General features: G+C 43.6%; 1 long non-coding RNA gene across 1 annotated transcript in view; it reads left to right on the top strand.

The window, feature by feature from the left end:
• Window positions 1-2,125: 2,125 nt before the first annotated feature.
• The window catches only part of LOC115086246, a 61,908-nt gene continuing 44,324 nt past the window's right edge, over window positions 2,126-19,709 (top strand). The window contains exon 1 of the long non-coding RNA XR_003855183.1: window positions 2,126-2,206. This is a non-coding gene — a long non-coding RNA (uncharacterized LOC115086246). The remainder of the gene's footprint in view (window positions 2,207-19,709) is intronic.

Here is a 19,709-nt window from a genome sequence, read left to right as displayed (position 1 = left end):
GGTGTGGAGGTGATTTCCCCCACTGACTTTTGCAGACTGAACAATGGTAGATACACTGTTTACATACTTTGACTCCAATTGGCCTGAATTCTAAGTTGGACTGTAAGTAAGTTTAGGGGTGCAGGGTCCTGTCTGCCTCTGGACACTTCCAGTAGGGGTGTGCATTCGGATTGACCGCATTAGTAAAACGCAACTCATATTTTTTTTTTACTTAAAAAATTGATTCGACATAAACGATCGGATTTCCCACATATCGAACATAGATATGTTCGATATGTGGGAAATCGTGATTGTTGAGCCAAAATAAAAATATAAACCCCCTCACCCTCCTTAATCCCCCCCCCCCCGACTTACCACAACTCCCTGGTGATGGAGCGAGGAGTGAGGACGCCATTTCTGCAATCCTTGGCGAGAAGCATGTGACGTCGGCGGCACGTCGAGTGACGCCGGCGTCACGTGATTCTCGGCTTGTTCGCGCCGGACGGCTCGTTCGGCCCAAAAAGAACTTTTGGCCAGCTTGGGGGGGTCAGGAGGCCCCCCCAAGCTGGCCAAAAGTTCTTTTTGGGCCGAACGAGCCATCCGGCGCGAACGAGCCGGGAATCACGTGACGCCGCGTCACTCGACGTGCCACCGACGTCACATGCTTCTCGCCAAGGATTGCAGAAATGACGTCCTCACTCCTCGCTCGATCACCAGGGAGTTGTGGTAAGTCTGGGGGGGGGATTAAGGAGGGTGAGGGGGTTTAATTTTTTTTTTGCACATATGTACATATACCCAACTCATTGGATTTTTTTTATGTCCATATTGGCCGCAAGTGGGACCCCCTTTCGGACATAAAAAATATGAACATAAAATTTTGCTCTGCACATCCCTAACTTCCAGTTCCCCTCCCACTTCACTTCATGATCCTAAGTTCAGGGGAAAAAACAACGTGTTCTCCTCAGAATTAGACTTTTATTTATCAGATTTGGCAGGATTAAGCATTTAGAAGATAACAACAATTCCTGTTGCTAACAACATGGCCACTAAGCACCAGTTTATCATAAAGAAAGTTCTGTAGCATGGGTGGTTTCAAACAGGCCATAAACCTTAGCCTGCCTAATATATTAATACTTAAGATTAACTTACTTAACCTTGGTCCCAACTTCAGGCAATTTCCCTGTTTACCTCTGAAGCAGGCTCTGACTGGAGATCTGGTGAATGTGGGAAGGGGAGGAGGTTTTCTTCCAGGTCTGGTACTAGTGGAGCTGCAGGGTGGTCCTTGAAGGAGGCTTGCTTCTGGGTCTGGTCCTAGCAGAGCTACCAGGCTGTCTTGGGGCTTGCTTCTGGGTCTGGTACTGGCAGAGCTGCTGGGCTGCTCGTGGCTCCTCACTGCCTCAGACTCCATGCCACTCCAACCCTAGGCAGGGTGTCTTCTCTCTCCAGTCTCCTGGCCACACCTAGTCTTCTCCTTCCAGGAGTTGCTGGGGCTGCTTCTGGTCCACTTCCCTTCTCATTATTTACCCCATCTTATACTTTCCATCTGATAAATATTCATAAGCTTTTGCATTATCAGGTAGTGGGTGAAGGATCTTTGCCACATTGCAGTTCTTTCCCCCCTCCCCTTTAATTCTGGGGAGGGTTCCTGCAATGTCTGGACCAAGGCTGTATACCAGCATTAGCATTTTCTCTGTTTCAGAATGATCCCCCTTCATCCAAGGATGGGTGTCCCTCTGACCTTTGGACTTCCCTTGGCTGGTCCATGACTTGGGCTTATGAGCTTAAATTGCTGCATTGTCCCTCTGCCTTGGTTTTATTTACATAGGAGCTTACAAACAGGTAGATCTTGATAAGTATCCTTCAATTATAGATTAAAGTTCTCATCTGGGCAAAGTTTCTTTTTTTTTTAACTGTGACAGTGTTTTGGCCTGTTAGCATACTGTTCCGCATACTTCTTGGCTATCAAAATTCATATTCAGTGCTTTCAGAGGTTAAACATGGGATATCTCCCTACAGGACTTGACTGTATTTCTTTGCGATTGATATGTTTAGTTCTCTGCTCGCTACAGGAACACTCTATGATGCTAATAAAGTTTTCCTCTTCTAGGCAGTGACATCAGATGATGACAACATTACCGGATGTACATCTACCTTGAAAAGCTTTTACACCATACTTTTTCTACTTGTTGGAGATCAGACAATCCGGATGGAGCGACTTTTTGACAAGGTAAGCCCTCCTGATGCAGGAAATCTGAAACACCAGCTGACATAAGGGTTTTGCTTCTCTTATATCATGCAGAATTTTCTCTAAGCTTTGCCTATAGACATTTTTATTTGTAATTTTGAAAACTATGCTTAAAAAAATAGATTTTGCTATTACATTTAATAATAAGGCCTTTTTCGGCCAGGTGTGGATGATTGAGAGTGTCTTACACTTTCACCCGGCTAGCTGCCACCCTTTAACAAAAAAAATATTTTTCTTTCAATTGAACATGAATATGCAGAGATCAAGGCTTGAAAACAGAGACTGAATAGGCAGAGTGTTGATTAGATTTTGTATGCTTTTTGTATAACGTAAAATGTGATAATATGTTCACTGAATTATAAATGTCCTGCATTTGGAGAGTTATATAGAGGAGGCTGACATTTGGGGATTAATATTAGAAAAACAAAATAATTCAGCAAATTTATGCTTATTTAGATTCTTGCTCTTGGATTAATGTAAAAGATATTTGCATTGTGTCTTCTAGTTACTGGCTTTCAATAAAAAGTTTAAACATAAATGTCCTGAATTTTTCATATTTCCAGTTTGTGACAGTATTACAGGGTCATTTATCATTTCTTGGTAGGGTCCTAATGCTAGCATTCTGGCCCTAATACATGCAATAATGTAAAAATGCATACTTACACGTGTTAATATACGTCACATTTGCTATGCAAGTGGGTGGAGTCTGGGTAAAGTTAATGGTAATGAGCAGCTCCTAACGTACCTCCTACTGTGTATGTAAAACTGCCCCCCCCCCCCAAACCCCACATCAAGTTAAAAGTGCCTCCCTCTTACAGTGGTGTAAGGTCAATGCTTATTTGTTTACCCAGACTGCACTGGGTAAACTCTCTGGTGCATTGATCAGCGCATGAAGCAAAAAAATAGCACAGGCACAATAAATTTATTGCACCTTGTGGAAATTACCTATGTGATGTGGGAGCAGGAAAATTAGTCTAACCATGCCCCCTTTATTATCGTGGGTGCTATTTCTGCTATATTTATAGCATTTTGAAAAATCTAGGGCTTAGAGTGCTATTTAAAAATCTACTTTCAAACATATTTTTCTGTGTGTTTAAATTTTAAAATTATATATGGGAGATGCACCAAAGGAAGTATCCACCCCAGGTGCCAAAATCTTTAGATACACCACTGATTAGGCGTTGATAAAGATTCTTCCTGAAAGAGATTCCCTTAATCTTAACAGTGCTCAATTCCAATGTTTGAATAGCTTATCTTCACATTAAATTTTATAGCTAGAGTCTTGTAATTACTTGTTAAAATGTCATTGATATAAATGCTGATTACTTGAAAGTTAACAAGAGGTAACCTTTGTAAATGCCAAACTCAAAAAAAAAAATGAATATGTATCTGAAAGTGAAGTCTCTTGAAATCAACAAGTTGGAGGGAAAAATCTTAATTACAGAAAAATGTTGAAAACCGCCATTTTAATCAAGCTCAAACAAGTACCAGATTAGTGAAAAAAGCAACATGGCCCATGTTTCACTTCTCAGCTGCATCAAGGCTCAAACCCTAAATTATTCAAATATAATCAATTTGTCAAAAAATATACTTTCAAAAGTATATTTCAGTCATGAACAAAACAGTTTAGATTATCACACGGGTCTATTGGCTGCTCACAAAGCAAGGCACAGACATGGTCACAGCACACAGTATAAATAGTGACATCATAAAATGAATAATGAGTAGAGATTGAAGAACCTAAATATGTATACCCTGGAGGAGAGGAGGAGCAAGGGTGATATGATACAGACCTTCATAAGAACATAAGAAATTGCCATGCTGGGACAGACCAAGGGTCCATCAAGCCCAGCATCCTGTTTCCAACAGAGGCCAAAAACCAGGCCACAAGAACCTGGCAATTACCCAAACACTAAGAAGAACCCATGCTACTGATGCAATTAATAGCAGTGGCTATTCCCTAAGTATAATTGATTAATAGCCATTAATGGACTTCTCCTCCAAGAACCTATCCAAACCTTTTTTGAACCCAGCTACACTAACTGCACTAACTACCTTCTCTGGCAACAAATTCCAGAGCTTTATTGTGCGTTGAGTGAAAAAGAATTTTCTCCGATTAGTCTTAAATGTGTTACTTGCTAACTTCATGGAATGCCCCCTAGTCCTTCTATTATTCGAAAATGTAAATAACTGAGTCACATCTACTCGTTCAAGACCTCTCATGATCTTAAAGACCTGTATCATATCCCCCCTCAGCCGTCTCTTCTCCAAGCTGAACAGCCCTAACCTCTTCAGCCTTTCCTCATAGGGGAGCTGTTCCATCCCCTTTATCATTTTGGTTGCCCTTCTCTGTACCTTCTCCATCGCAACTATATCTTTTTTGAGATGCGGCGACCAGAATTGTACACAGTATTCAAGGTGCGGTCTCACCATGGAGCGATACAGAGGCATTATGACATTTTCCGTTCTATTAACCATTCCCTTCCTAATAATTCCTAACATTCTATTTGCTTTTTTGACTGCTGCAGCACACTGAGCTGACGATTTTAAAGTATTATCCACTATGATGCCTAGATCTTTTTCCTGGGTGGTAGCTCCTAACATGGAACCTAACATCGTGTAACTACAGCAAGGGTTATTTTTCCCTATGTGCATCACCTTGCACTTGTCCACATTAAATTTCATCTGCCATTTGGATGCCCAATCTTCCAGTCTTGCAAGGTCCTCCTGTAATGTATCACAGTCTGCCTGAGATTTAACTACTCTGAATAATTTTGTATCATCCGCAAATTTGATAACCTCACTCGTCGTATTCCTTTCCAGATCATTTATATATATATTGAAAAGCACCGGTCCCAATACAGATCCCTGAGGTACTCCACTGTTTACCCTTTTCCACTGAGAATATTGACCATTTAATCCTACTCTCTGTTTCCTGTCTTTTAACCAGTTTGTAATCCACGAAAGGACATCGCCTCCTATCCCATGACTTTTTAGTTTTCGTAGAAGCCTCTCATGAGGGACTTTGTCAAACGCCTTCTGAAAATCCAAATACACTACATCTACTTTCAGATACTTGAAAGGTTTTAATGATCCATGGTCAACAACAAACCTTTTCCGTTGGAAAAAAATCAGAAGAACTAGGGGTCACGATTTGAAACTCCAGGTAGGAAGACTCAGACAAATGTCAGGAAGTATTTCTTCATGGAGAGGGTGCTGGATGCCTGGAATGCCCTTTGGTGAAGACTAAAACTCTGAAGGATTTCAAAGGGGCATGGGATAAACATTGTGGATCCATAAAGGCTAGAAGAAGAGAATGAAGAGAAGAGCCATGGGGGTGGCTTGCTGGAATGGTGGCTACTATCTGGTGATTACTACCCTTACTCAATAAGCCTTCACACGGTTAATGCAACTCCAACATTGCTCTCTGCTTCAACGGCAAGAGGAAATGTGGAAAAGAGGATTTGCATTCAGACAACAACCAACAAGGACTGAACTACACAGTCTCGGTAAACAAATAAGCGTGGGGGTACCTTGCTTATGCGGGGGTTACTACCTTAAACCAATTAAGCCTGATATTTCACTTTGAATGCATATACAGCATTGCTCTCTGCTTCAACGGCAGGGAGAAATGTGGAAACAAGGATTTACATTCAGACAATATCCAACAAGGCATTGATTTGTGCACTCTGTGTAAACAAGCATTGGGATAACTTGCTTGATGTGGCAGTTACTACCCATAGCCATTAAGCCTTATGCTCACCTTTGATGCAACTCCAACATTACTTTCTGCATTCATGGCAGGGGGTGGCAGGAAATTTGAATCAAACAATTACCAACAAGGGCCCTGAACTTAGTGGTCGGTGAAACAGATAAGTGTGGGAAAATAAGTGTGGGAGCTTGCTGGGCAGCCTGGATGGGCCGATTGGTCTTTTTCTGCCGTCATTTCTATATTTCTATAAATGATTGATGACAGACTAAATCACTGAAAATAATACACCCCTTTTTTTGAATGGCTCATGCATAAAACTATTAAAAAGAGTCCATTAGCAGCAATTAATCAAGTTTACTTAGGGAATAACCACAGCTATTAATTGCATCAGTAGCATGGGATCTTTTTAGTGTTTGGGTAATTTCCAGGTTCTTGTGGCCTGGTTTGGCCTCTGTTGAAAACAGGATGCTGGGCTTGATGGACCATTGGTCTGACCCAGCATGGCAATTTCTTATGTTCTTAGGTTCTTATGTTCATTCAGTCTGTGTGTTTCAATCTGCAAGTTCAATTGAATTAAGATCAAAAATCCAAGTTTGTTCCAAACAATATAACACTTGATCCCGATCACCACATGGTGGATTTAAAGGAAAATGATCCAAAGTAAAATATTTCAATGATTCAAAATTATGCATTTTGGATATATATAATGTGGTACCAACCGACATTGAAGTTTCTTAGTTTTCAAACAACATTTTTGCTCTGTTAGTCTAATTTGAAATGCTTGTTTCATCTTATCCTTATAGATGAGCAGGCAATGACATAAAATGATATAAACTAAAAAATTGTCAAACAATTCATTAAAAACATAACTCATATTTCTCTGGTCATTGGATGTATAAATTCTGATTGTAGAATATTTACACAAAAAGCACCATGACCTCATTTGAAATGACTGCATACATTTTGCCCATCAAGAGTATTAGCAGGTATTGGTAACATTGCAGGACTCAAGACACTCTCGAGGATTTCTTGCATGAGAATATCATTCTTACTTTACTCTGGGCAAAGCCTGGCAGTATAGAAATTAGGTCCCAATGTCATTGAATACTTGCTGCTATTCTATTGGACAGTGAGGAATATCTGGTTACACAAATATATGTATCCAATGGTGTATCCTGTTCATAACTTTTTAACAGCAGATTTCTCTCATAAAAAAAGGGTTCTCTTATAAGCTGTCTGATACATTGATATGGGTAACCACATGATAGAAAACTGTGTGACAGTATCTGTGATTCATTTTGTAATATTCAGTCCTTGAACAATTGTGATGGTACCTAAAGAACTGAGATATTGGCATCAAAGGGCCAGATCTGGTGCAACATAGCCCAGGGCATCCCCAGGCGCAGAGGAGTCCAATGAAGCGGGGAGCAGTAGCCAACAGGTACCGGGACACAAAGGTGCAGTGAAAGCTAAGGTGGCAGCCAGAAATAAATATGTACAGTGTACTGGAGGATGACTCCTTTGTCCCATTGTCCTCACCCCCATGGAGGAGCACCTCATGAAAAGGCTGAGACAGGATGTCTTTGAGGGCATGGCTGAGAGGCTGGACACCACGCAAGCCTCATCCAGTAAGTTCACCTCACCTGTAAATGGGCAGGCAGCAATGGGTGTACACAACATTTGGAGTTGTGAATAAACTGTTTAGTGGACCCTTGGGCCGACCTGTGGGAGACTGGAGAGAGATGGACTATAGTCTCTATTGAGTGACAGGTTGGGTGGCGGATACCAGGCAGGAGCAAGACGTGAACTTCACCCTGGAAGCCGGTACTCCCCCGGGAGGAGCCCATAGGAGTTCGGCCGCTGGGGCTTAGGAGATCACGGAAGCTGGAACTGGAGCAGGCAGGCAGGGATCCGGACTCAGGCAGGAACTGAAGCGGGCTGGAGCTGGAACCAGGCAGGAACTGTGGCAAGACTCGGAACTGGAACCAGGCAGGAACTGTGGCAGAGGCTGGAGCCCCCCCGGGAGGAGCCCGTAGGGGTCCGGCCACTGTAGCAAGCAGGCAGGCTCGGTAGCAGGCAGGCAGGCTCTCTGTAGCAGGCAAGTGAGTTCGGTAGCAAGCAGGCAGGCTCTGTAGCAGGTAGGCAGGCAAACTCTGCGCACACCTCAAGGCCCGGAGCAACTAGGGACCAAGAAGGAACCCGGTTGCAAGGCCCCGAGAAGCAGTAGACGCCAGGGTTAAATGCCCCACGGTGTCTGTCACCGCGGGGGGGGGGGGGGGGGAGCGTCACGCGGCGGGAAGTGGCCTACTTCAGCGCCCCTCCTCCGCGCACGCGCGCCTAGAGGAACGGCGTCCTGGAGGAGAGCTCCCTGACGCCGCCGCCGAAGTCTTCGCCGCCGGGACCAGGGGCGTGCAGGTAAGGTCCCGGTCACGACCGGGACCGTAACAATTTGGTATAAGATGCTCACAATGCTAAAAAGCAAAGTACACCTCTGATGCCAAATGAAAAAAGGATACTTGCTGCGACTGGTATTTATGTCTTCTGTTTTGTTTCCACAACTCTCACCCATGAAGCTGCAGGTCCCAGCCAGGAAGCCCCAGGGACCAGCAGTGCAGCACCCCTTTTACACAGGCCCTTCCTGATGGGTGCCCAGACCCAGGTGAGCAAGGAGAAAGAGGAGGAGGATGAGCAGCAGCAGCCACAGGATCAGGAGCCATTGCAAATGCTGCAACCCCTGGGTTTACCCAGTCCACTCAATGTGTCCCTCAACCTCTCTGGCTTCATGAAGGAACAGAGCCTTGAGTGGGAGCTAATAAGAACATAAGAACATGCCATACTGGGTCAGACCAAGGGTCCATCAAGCCCAGCATCCTGTTTCCAACAGTGGCCAATCCAGGCCTTAAGAACCTGGCAAGTACCCAAAAACTAAGTCTATTCCATGTTACCATTGCTAATGGCAGTGGCTATTCTCTAAGGGCCTGATTTTAAAAAGCATTTACTCAAGTAAAACAGGGTTTTACTCGAGTAAATGCACTTTACTTGAGTAAGTGGGCTTTTGAAAATTGCTATAATATATGCCATTGAATTGTCCATAGGATTTACTTGTGTAAGTGCACTTTACTCCAGTAAATGGCTTTTGAAAATTGCTACAATAGTAGTTACATTTACATGTGTAACTCCTTTTGAAAATTACCCCCTAAGTGAACTTAATAGCAGGTAATGGATTTCTCCTCCAAGAACTTATCCAATCCTTTTTTAAACACAGCTATACTAACTGCACTAACCACATCCTCTGGCAACAAATTCCAGAGTTTAATTGTGCGTTGAGTTAAAAAGAACTTTCCCTGATTAGTTTTAAATGTGCCACATGCTAACTTCATGCAGTGCCCCCTATCTTTCTATTATCCAAAAGAGTAAATAACTGATTCACATCTACTCATTCTAGACCGCTCATGATTTTAAATACCTCTATCATATCCCCCCTCAGCCGTCTCTTCTCCAAGCTGAAAAGTCCTAACCTCTTCAGTCTTTCCTCATAGGGGAGCTGTTCCATTCCCCTTATCATTTTGGTCGCCCTTCTCTGTACCTTCTCCATCGCAACTATATCTTTTTTGAGATGCGGCGACCAGAATTGTACACAGTATTCAAGGTGCGGTCTCACTATGGAGCGATACAGAGGCATTATGACATTTTCCGTTTTATTCACCATTCCCTTTCTAATAATTCCCGTTTGCTTTTTTGACTGCCTCAGGAAAAAGATCTAGGTGTCTTAATGGACAATACATTAAAATCCTTGGCTCGGTGTATGGCAGTGATCAAAAAAGCAAACAGAATTTTAGGAATTATTAGGAAACTACTGGTGAATAAAATGGAGAATGTCATAATACCTCTATATTGCTGCATGGTGAGACTGTGGATACTTGGATACTGTGTGCAGTTCTGATCAGCACATCTCAAAAAAGATATAGTTGCCCTGGAGAAGATATAGAGAAGGGTGACCAAAATAATGCAGGGGATGGAATGACTCCCCTATGAGGAAAGGCTAAAGAGATTAGGGTTGCTCAGCTTCAAGAAGAGATGGCTGAAGGGAGATATGATAGAAGTCTCTAAAATCACGAAAGGCCTAGAATGAGTAAACGTGAATTGGTTACTTACTCTTTCAGATAATAAAAGGACTAGGTGGCACTCCATGAAGTCAGCAAGTAACACATTTAAAACAAATTGGAGAAACTTATTTTTCACACAGCACACAATTAGACACTAGAATACATTGCTGGAAGATATGGTTAAGGCAATTAGCATACCTGGGTTTAAAACGGTTTAGACAAGTTCTTAGAGCAGAAATCCATAAACTGTTATTAACTAAGCAGACTTAAAGGTGAATTTTAAAAGTGGGACACACATATTAATTATGGGATGCGTGTATATGTTGGGCTTGAGTGCACCGACATGATTTTAAAAGCCACCCAGATATAGGCGTACATGCTGGTGCACGCACATCTCGGAACTTCTCAAAAAGGGGCAGAGCACCAGAATGGTCTGGCCATGTGCTGTACAGGGGCATCTCAATACTTGAACCAGAAATTTGCATGCAAATACTTATGCGATCTGGTGTGCACCGAGGTCCCCTGTCACATAACTTTACTTCTGCTATGAATGGTGTGTAAAAATCTATGAACCATATCTGAGAGGTGTAAAGGGACTGGGGTAACTGGCAGGGGTACGGGCTATCAAACCAGGGAAGGTTGAAGATCCTATCTGTTAAATGGGTGAACTGGGGAGGAACTGGTAAAACAGGCAATTGGATCAGCGCACATCCCTTTTAAAATTTCCCCACTTATGCACTAGAAGCAGCTTTTGTGCGCACAGGCATCCACTTAAAATTAGGCACACTTGTGCACACAGCCAGGCTATTTTATAAATGCGAGCATATATGTGCATATGATATAAAATAGCTGCATCCCTGGATACGGGCCGACAAATGCTCACACATATGCTCCCACATGTCACTTTGGAAGTTACCATCCCTGGGAATAGCCACTACTTTTTACAAGCATTAGTATCATGAGATTTATTTAATGTGTGGGTATTTGCCAGGTAGTCATAACCTGGATTGGCCACTGTTGGAACTAGGATGCTGGGCTTAATGGACTCTCGGCCTGACCCAGTAATATGGTAATTTCTTATGTTCTTATCAAATGATTAAAGATTTTTGTCATAAGCAAAGCTAGAAGATAATTGCTGAATGACTTTTATAAGTACATTCATTATAAGTACATTCATTTTTCAGTTCTACATGACCTGAAAAGTATTACTTTATTAAAATCATGCCATAACACACTCATCTAACCTAATCCATCTGGTAACATATGGAAGATAGGAAACTGTGTTTGTTTTTATACTGAAAAGTTAGTTTGATTTTAGGTATTGATTTATACAGAAATGTAAGTAAATTTAGTTTGACTGCAATTTTGGAATGTAGTCATTTTAAGACCTGTTTGGGATACTAATGCAGTTCTCAATGTTTTAAACTGAAATATGAAAAATTGTCTTTGACTAAGTTATATGGATGCTGAGTCCCATAAGGAACTATTGTTCATGGTTCTTCCATTAGAGGATTCATATTGGAATGGCTGGGCTAGAAGAGAAAAAAAAGAGAGAGAAAGAGAGAGATTAAAAATGGGGGGAAAATCCTAAGTAGTCATAAATGAAAATCCATAGCAACTCAGCTTCACATTCTTCTTGTCTCTGTCATTAACTGATTCTGAAGGGATTGGAACTAACAGATGTAGGGGGAAGGCTCAATGGCCAAAAAATTAACAAAAGAAGCTATTTGGTTTTAGCATCACTTTAAGGGGTAATTTTTCAAAATTTCAGTTGGGTTTCTGCATTGAAAAACACTACATTTCAGATTTCATACATGTACAATCATTTGGTGACTAAGGTTGTTTGCATAAAAAGGATGCATACTGAAAACATTATAGTGGAACGTCTCATATGCATGTATAGCAGATTTTCAATATATTATATGCACATCATCATTTTTATGTGTATATGTTTGTTCCATATATATATAAACAGGTAAGTTTCTCCAAACTTTTTTCAGATTTGAATTCTCATTTTGGGCATGTGTGTTTTACATAATATTTTCTAATTTGAGGGTTTCAAGAAATGATCATCAATGAAGGAAGAGGCAATACAAGCAGGTAGAGATAGCCCCCAGAAAGAATTTATAGACCCAGAATATGCTTTGTGAATTTATCCTTTAAGTATATATTTATTAGTCATAAATTCAACAAACAATTTTACACCTCTGTCAAGAATTAAATGAGGATAAAGACCCAGGCAGAGTAAGTCGCACACTGGAGATGAATGAATGGCTGATAGAGGGTGTCAACAAGAGCATTTTAGCTTCCTGGACCATAGGATGATGTTTCAACAACTGCTGAGCATAGATGGGGGTCTACCTTTTGAAGAAGGGATACAGTGTCTTCCACAACAGACTGGCAAATCTACTGAGGAGAGCTTTAAACAAAGATCATCAGGGATGGGTGAACAAAACCCTAAGGTCAGTAAATGTTCTCAGGTAAGTAACATATAACTTTAAAAGGGGAGACTATGATAAGATAAGGAAAAGTTAGAAGAAAACTAAAAGGAGCAGTTACAAGAGTTAAAAAATCTGCCTGAGGTATGGAGACTATTTAAAAACACTATTTTGGAAGCCCAGACATAATGCATTCCACAAATTAAGAAACGCTATAAGAAAAATAAACACAAGCACCCACTAGCATGGCTAAATGGTGCTGTAAAAGTGGCCATCATCTTTTAAAAAATGGAAAGTAGAACCTAATGAGGACTAATTAGACTAATAAACCAGACCAAGAGGTAATTTGAGAATAGTCTTATCAAAGAGGCAAAATTAAAAATAAAAACCTTTTCAAGTATATTAGAAACAAAAAAACCAGCAAGGGAGTCAGGCTTTAGATGCCTGGGAGGGGAAGGGGAAGAGTACAAGGGGTACTTAGGGAAGATACAAAGCAGAAAAATTAAATAAATTCTTTTCTTCAGTCTTTACAGAGGATAATGATAGGAATATACATAACCTAAACCATTTTTTCAAGGTTATAATTCAGAGGAACTAAATCAAATCAGTATAATCTAGAAGAAGTGCTAGACCAAATTGACAAATTAAATAGTAGCAAATTACCAAGACTTGATGTATTCATTATAGAGTTTTAAGGAAACTCAAATACAAAATTGCAAACCAGCTTCTGGTAATCTTTAATGTATTCAAATCTGCCTCAATACCTGAGGACTGGAGGACAGTAAAAGTAACATTAATTTTTAAATAGGGTGACCCAAATAACTACAAACCACTGAGCCTGAAGTCGGTACCTAGTAAAATTGTAGAAATCAACAAAATTACTGGTCATATGGATAAATATGGTTTAATGGGAAAGAGTCAGCCTGGATCTAGAAAAGGTAAGCTATGTCTTAGTAATCAATTGGAATTCTATGAAGATATAAACAAGCATGTGCATTCATTTTATCCAAGTTTGCAAAATGCTTTGAATAAGGCCAGTTTGTTTCATTTGGGGGTCCCAAAACAAATTGAGGGACTCTGCAAATTGAATGAATCTTATTCATTTAATTTGGTGGAAAATTTACAGTCAGGCCTACACTTAGGCCAAGCCCAAACCAGGGGGCAGTGGACTACACCCGAGTACAATGCCAGAATCTCAGCCTAGGCCCAAAGCAGGGGTCACCTAGGGCATGGGTTGAGGCCCAAAGAAGGGGCCACAGCCTAGGCCTGAGTGTGATACCAGGAGCTTGGACTAGGCCTGGGAAAATTCCAGGGCCTCAGTTGAGACCAGAGGAAAGGTCAAAGGCCCCCTGTAAATGTACTTACCTAATCTGTTGGGTATCTGAAGCAGCAGCTATACAGCAAAATGACGCTCTCCATGGAGATGGATGTGCCAGAGTTAAAGTACTCCAGTGCATCCCCAGTGGATACCCTCATTTCCCAAAGAAAGAAGAAGAGAGGAGGATCTACAAGCCAACATTCTGGCTTCAGGGCATGGGCTTGATTCTGGGCCAGTGTCAGGACTTTGCCTGGGATCCAGCCTAGGCCGAGGCCCATGCATGAAGAATTGATCCATGTGCCGGGCCCTGGTGCTGGGCCTGGGTCTAATCTGAGGCCCAGGCACCAGGATCCCACTTCCAGACCTGGCCCAAGCTCAAGCCTAGGCCTCAGCCGAGGTGTCAGGACCCAGCTTCCATGCTGGGCACCTGTGTCGGGCCAGGGTCTGGGCTTCAGCCCAGGCTTTGGGACCCGGCTTACAGGCTGGGCCCTGGCATCGGGCCTGGGTCAAGCTCTGGTCTAGACTGAGGCCCAGGGATCAGGATCCTGTCATTGGACTGGGTCCAGGCATTGGGCAGGGTCCAAGCTTTGGTTTAGGCCGAGGCACAGGAGTTACTATCTGGCTGAGGCTGAGGCTGCAACTCCAACATCCACTTTAGGTTCCTGCATCCGGTTAAGGCCCCGTTGCAGGGCCTAGGCTGAGGCGTTTGGACCAGGTCTCCATGCCTTGACCTTGCATACTGCATCCTAAAATGGAATTGGCTTACACAAGGCTGAGGCTTTGGCCTGGGCCTAGGCCTTACCAGTAGATCTCTAGCAGACTGGGTAAGTGGGACAGGGGTGATCCTGGCCCTGGCATTTTTCTGGATGGAAGGGTTGGGTGATGGGTACGGGAAGCCTTGGGAGGCCTCTTTTCTTTTCTTTTTGTTTTTTCTTTTAATATTTGAATCATTTTTTTAAATGAAAAGAAACAAATTAGACATTATAGGAAATGAAGTTCATGAGGGAAAAACTTATTGAAAACAAAATGAAAAATGAAACAAATTTTTTACTCTTGCATACCCCTAGAGTGGCTAAAGGAGAGCCAATCAATATAGTATACTAAGATTTCCAGAAAGCATTTGACAAACTCCATCATAAGAGACTATTCAGTAAACTAAAAACCAAGGGATAGTAGGTCTTGTCTCAGACAATTTATTAAAATACAGGAAACAAAGAGTAGGACTAAATGGTCAGTTTTTCCAGTGGAGAAAGGCGAATGGTGGAGTGCCCCAAGGATGTGTCCTGGCCCGGTGCTGTACAACCTTTTTATTAATGATCTAAAAATAAAGTGATCAAATTTGGAGATGACACAAAAATATTCAGATTGTTTCTGAATATTTTTCTTCTGTCAGGGCTTTCCCTGGATTCAAGAAGTGGACTCTTGGACTGAGGTGAGGTTGGTGCTACTCACAGGGAGGAGCCCTGTGGTCCCTCACTGTCGGCAGGCGGAACTAGCTGGAGCAGAGACCCAACAGGAATTTCATAAATACCTGCCCTGATTCCTCTTAGATTGAGCTCTCGAGTGCCGGGGCCAATTGGACTTAGGCACGGGCCTCTGTGCAGAGATTAATCCATTGCAGAAGAAACAATTGGCTAGCAGGAAGAGAACAAAGTCAGTTCAAGCATAGGTCAGGGCAGGCAGCATAGATGAAAGCAGGCCGAGTCAGAGAGGGCAGTATTCAGCAGGATGAGAAGCAAGCAGAGGTCATAAGGCAGGCAGAAATCCAATGTGGTCGAGAAGAGGTCCAAGGTCAAGCCAGGAATAAGAAACAAAGACGAAGACAGGGGTCCAAGCCGATGTCAAGCTAAGGAGTCAATCCGAGGGAAGGAAGGCAAGGCAGAACAAATGGAAGATTCTGAAGACAGATGAGGGTCCACCAGATGAGTACACAAGAATGAAGAAGCAGGAAGGGACCAGGAATACGAAGACAAGGCCTTGGAACAGAAGCAGGATCAGGAACCAGGAATGACATAGCAAACAGCTACTCCAAGGATTCGACCTATTGCCGAGATGTCTGAGGCAGGGTAAAGCAGGCCTTATATAGGAAGAGGCCTGTGATATCATCCAGATGTGCCATGGAGGATTTCTCGCTGCAGGTTCTTTAAAAGTGCACAAGTCACGTGCACGTGCACCTAGGGACACCCCGCTCAGCTGAGTGGTGTAACTAGCATGATGCAATGGGCCTGCACAGCATCCGGCTGTGTCTTTGACCAGGGCCCTGCCATGATGTCAGCAGGCCTCCTGCAACTTAGGGCTGGAGGTAAGAGCAGCCGGTCACAGGATGGACCCGCGATTGGCCAAATGCAACAGTACCGTAATCTAAAGGGCCTGGGTTTCTTGGGGTGTGAAGCTTGGAAAACCCATAGGAGATTCTTGTCCAAGAGGTTTGAGGCTGGCTCCCATGTATTTTCCTCTGGGTCATACCCCTTTCAGGAGATAAGTTTTTCCCACTTTTTGTTATGAAGCCAAGCATCCAGTATCTTGGATACCTCTTGGTGTCAGGGTACCTTCTGGGATGGCCACATGAGGACTAAAGGCTTGATAAGGTAGACGTGGAAAACATCATGAATTCCCATAGAGGCAAGTAGGCGCAGTTGGTAGGTCACGGCCCCACCTGACATGAAACTTGGAAAAGTCTGATGTAGCACAGTGCGAGCCTCATGGAAGGCATTCTGAGTCAGATATGGCGGGAAAATCAAACCCTGTCCTCAGGTCTAAATAGTGGTGCCAGTCACTGGTAAGTATCCGTCACCTTTTTGGCTCTTTGTGCAGCTTTGTGAAGCATCTATTCAGTATAACAGCAGAGTTCCTGGAGCTCTCGGGTAGTTAATTGGGCTGGTGGAGAGGGAACAGACAAAGAGACTGGCAGTGGAGGGGAAGGTTGTTTCCCATATACTATCTGAAATTACAATGATCCCATGGCAGAGCTAATATGGGAATTGTGTGAGAATTCTGCCCATGGAAGGAGGGTAGCCAGATTGTCCTAGTGATCATTGGCATAGGCCCTCAGGAAGGCTTTCAAGGTCTGGATAGTTCGCTATGATTAGCCGTTGGCTTGAGGGTGATAGGCAGTAGTATAATCCAATGTGATATTGAATTTCCAGCAAAGAGAGTGCCAGTATTTGACAGTAAACTGGGCACCTCAGTCTGAGACATTATGCATGGGCAAGCTGTACAGGCAAAAAATGTGGGTGGTAAACCGTCGGGACAGTTCAGGTGCTGAGGGAAGGCCAGGAAGGTGAACAAAGTGAGCCATTTTTCAGAATCGGTTGATAACAACCCAAATAGTGCTACAGCCATTAGAGAGGGGAAGATCTACCACAAAGTTGGTAGACAGATGGGTCCAAAGTTCCCTGGGGTCCAGCAACAGCTGTAACAGCCCTCAAGGTCATCTCACCAACTGTTTTTGCTGTGCACAGGTAGGACAAAGGTCCACATAGACCCTGACATCGCTCTGCATCTGGGGCCACAGTCATACTGTTGGATCAGTGCGAGAGTTTGGGCCCACACAGGGTGACTTGTGACAGGGGAGTCATGGGACCATTCCAATACCTTCTGTCAGAACCAGTGTGAAATGACCATCTTTCCTGAAGGATAGTCTCAGAAGAAGCCAAGAGAATCTGGACCGGATCGATAATGTGCCTGGGGGGATTAAGCATGTCTTCTGCCTCAAAGGATCAAGAGATGGCATCTGGCTGGGTGTTCTTGGATACAGGCCGGTATCTCACTTCAAAGTCAAAACCCGTGAAGAACAGGGACCATTAGACTTGGCATATTTTCAGACATTGTGCATGGTGATGATGTTCCAAGTTCTTGTAGTCAGTATATATTGTCATCCGGTGTTGCCTCCAACCACTGTCACCACTCCTCAAGTGCCATCTTGATGGCTAGCAATTCCCTGTCTCCAATCCCATAATTCTGCTTGGCAGAAGAAAACTTTCATGAGAAGAAGGAACGGGGTGGAGAACCCCCATACTGGAGTGTTGGCTCAACACAGCCCATCACCCAAGGAGGAGGCATCGGCTTCTAAGATGAATAGTCATGTGGGATCCAGATGATGGAGGCATGGTGCCTGGAGAAAGGCCTTCTTCAACTCTAGGAACGCCGTGACCAGGAGGCCAAGCCTTGTTTTTGGCTCCCTTTCGGGTGAGCACTGTGAGTGGGGTCACAATCCTGGAATAATTGGTGATGAGTGCCAGTAGTAGTTCGTGAAGCCCAAAACCCTCTGCAAGGCATGGAGGCCAGAAGCTTGTGACCAGTTCTGGATACACCTGACCTTCTCCAGATCCATATGGAAATCGCTTCTGGAAACAATTTATAACAGGAAGGGTAGACTATTCTTCTCAAAAATTCACGTCTCTAGTTTAGTGTATAATGTATTTGCCTGTAGTGTTGGAGAACTTGCCGAACTTCTTGGCGAAGAGACCTGAGCTTCTTTGAGAAGATGAGGATGTCATCAAAGTATACCATGACACAGATGAACAGAAGATCCCTGAGGATTTCATTCATCATGTTTTGGAATACCACGGGCATGTTACATAGGCCAAATGACATCACCAGATATTCATAGTGGCCATCCTGCTTGTTGAACACCATCTTCCATTCATCGCCTTGCTTTGTTTGAATTAGATTGTAGGACCCATGGAGATCCAACTTTGTGAACACTTTGGCCCCCTGGAGGTGGTCTAAGAACTCGAAAATGAGTGGCAAGGGGTAGTGGTCTTTCTTTGTTATAGTGTTCAGCTCCCAGTAATCTATGCAAGGGTGTAAAGAAAGAGCCATCATTTTTGGACACAAAGAAGAACCCCACCCCAGTGGGAGATCTGGAAAGCCTAATGAAACCCCGGTCATGGTTTTCTTTGATGTACTGGGACATGGCTTCAGTCTCCAGAATTGACAAGTGACATACCCTTCCACGTGGAGGGTTGGTACCAGGTAGTAGATTAATGGCGCAGTCGAATATTCAGTGAGATGGCATCTCGGCTTTAGTTTTGGAGAACATATCTGCGTATTCTGCATACTGAGGAAATAGTCCCAACGAAGTCGTGGCCAGGGGCACAGGTGGAGGCTCGATTTGTAGAAGGCAGGAATCATGGCAATGGGCCCCCCAGCTCTTCAACTGAAGCAAGCCACAGTCGAAGAGGGGAGAGTGGAGTTGAAACCAGGGTAGCCCTAACACAATGGAATGTACAGCTTTCTCAATGATATGTAAGATTATACTTTCCACATGCAGGATGCCAGTGCGGAGCCACAGCGGGGCCATGGCAGCAGTGATCTGACTCGGAAGTGGCTCTCCATGAATGGAGGAGATAATGGTGTCTTCTGAGAGACTACAGGAAGCTTCAGATGGTCCACCAGGGCCTTCATAATAAAGTTCCCTCCTGCACCTGAGACAACCAATGCTAGAACTCATAGCTACCCACAGCAATAGACACTGGAAGGGTAAGTTGGGGAGCATGAATGGTAAATCCTAGGATCATCTTCCCACTGGCTCCTAAACTTGCTAGTTTCTCAGCTTCTGAGGGCAGTATGCCAACTGGTGTCCAGTCCCGGCACAGTAGTAGCAGAGCCCCAAGGTACAGCAGCAGAACCTCTCCTCTAGAGAGAGGTGACTCTGTCCAAACTGCATAGGTTCCTTGGACCATACAGGGGTAGAAACCATTGCAAATGCAGTACAGAGAGGACACGAAAAAGATGGAGCCAGCACCACTTGCCTTTGTGGAGGTCACAGCTCCCAGGCCCACTGCTGGAGGTGGCAGTCAATTCTCCTGGCCAAGTCAATGAGCGCATCCAGAGACTTGGGAAGTTCCTGTGCAGCTAGCTTGTCCTTCACTTGAGAGGATAGTCCTTCCAAAAAGATACTCCGGAC

The sequence above is a fragment of the Rhinatrema bivittatum genome, chromosome 2 (assembly GCF_901001135.1).
Source record: "Rhinatrema bivittatum chromosome 2, aRhiBiv1.1, whole genome shotgun sequence".
Classification (NCBI taxonomy): domain Eukaryota; kingdom Metazoa; phylum Chordata; class Amphibia; order Gymnophiona; family Rhinatrematidae; genus Rhinatrema; species Rhinatrema bivittatum.
Note: the sequence above shows the minus strand (reverse complement) of the source record. Positions and strands in the feature narration are given on the sequence as shown.